This window comes from Apis dorsata, unplaced genomic scaffold (genome assembly GCF_000469605.1).
Source record: "Apis dorsata unplaced genomic scaffold, Apis dorsata 1.3 scaffold_73, whole genome shotgun sequence".
In the NCBI taxonomy this organism is placed as follows: Eukaryota; Metazoa; Arthropoda; class Insecta; order Hymenoptera; family Apidae; genus Apis; species Apis dorsata.
The window spans coordinates 118,032-118,968 of record NW_006263371.1 but is presented as its reverse complement, the minus strand read 5'-3'; the positions used below and the strand labels follow the sequence as shown (position 1 = coordinate 118,968).

Below are 937 nucleotides of genomic sequence, written 5' to 3'. Positions count from 1 at the left end.
AAAAAAAAAAAAAATAAGATTATTAATCTTGTGATTGGCAATAAGATTAAAGTAAGTAAAAGGTACGTCAGTTCCTTGTTAATCGAGCTAAATAAAGTAAATTAATAAAGTTCAGCAAATGTAATTATTCAAAGGATAATTTTCACGAAGGAAAAATTCATTTTAAATTTTAACTAGAAAATAATTTTAATTGTAACACATTAGCACGACTCTTTCACACAAGCATTAATTGTTTATAGTAATATATACAAGAGATTGAGCAAACAGAAATGATCACTTCCACAAATGAAGAAATCAATGTATAAAATACTCTCCTATGTTACTAGCAATCAAGAACACACGTATAAAGTTGCTAGTTTAAAATTAAAAATATTTAGATCCTGCGATGAATTTTCGTGGAAGAAGAATACATACACATCATTGCATTGTAAACAGGAACACATCGCGATGCAACACCTGGTTTTGATCACGTGATATATCTGCCTAATTTTCACAACAGGAGAATACGTGACGTCACATCACTTCCATTATCACTGCATTAGGCGTAGAGATATGGTATCACGATTCATGATACGCCGCTTTAGCTCTGTCTAATTTTCGCAAGGGAATAATAGATGGACGTCACATTATCCTCACTTCCATTGCTGCATTAGGCGAAGACAGGTCACGTGATACGATACGGTGCTTGGTTTGGCGGAAGCTCGATCACGTGACGTGACTCTGTTTAACGTGCAATTGTAATAGAGATGTACTCTCCTCTTGTGGAAATTCAGGAGAATTGAACCACTTTCAATTTTAATGGTAGTGTTACCACGCTCGTCTGGCCATATTTGATTCATTGGTGTCGCCAACTTGTTAATATCTTTGGCCTATATAAAACAAATATTAATATTATATTATCACATATATGAATACCTCAGTTCCTTCGTGATGGACA

At 33.9% G+C, this 937-nt stretch overlaps 1 protein-coding gene across 1 annotated transcript in view; it reads right to left on the bottom strand.

Moving 5' to 3' along the window:
• The window catches only part of LOC102676852, a gene marked incomplete at its 3' end in the record, with an annotated part of 4,202 nt that overhangs the window by 1,545 nt on the left and 1,720 nt on the right, over positions 1-937 (bottom strand). The gene's annotated exons all lie outside the window — the stretch shown is intronic.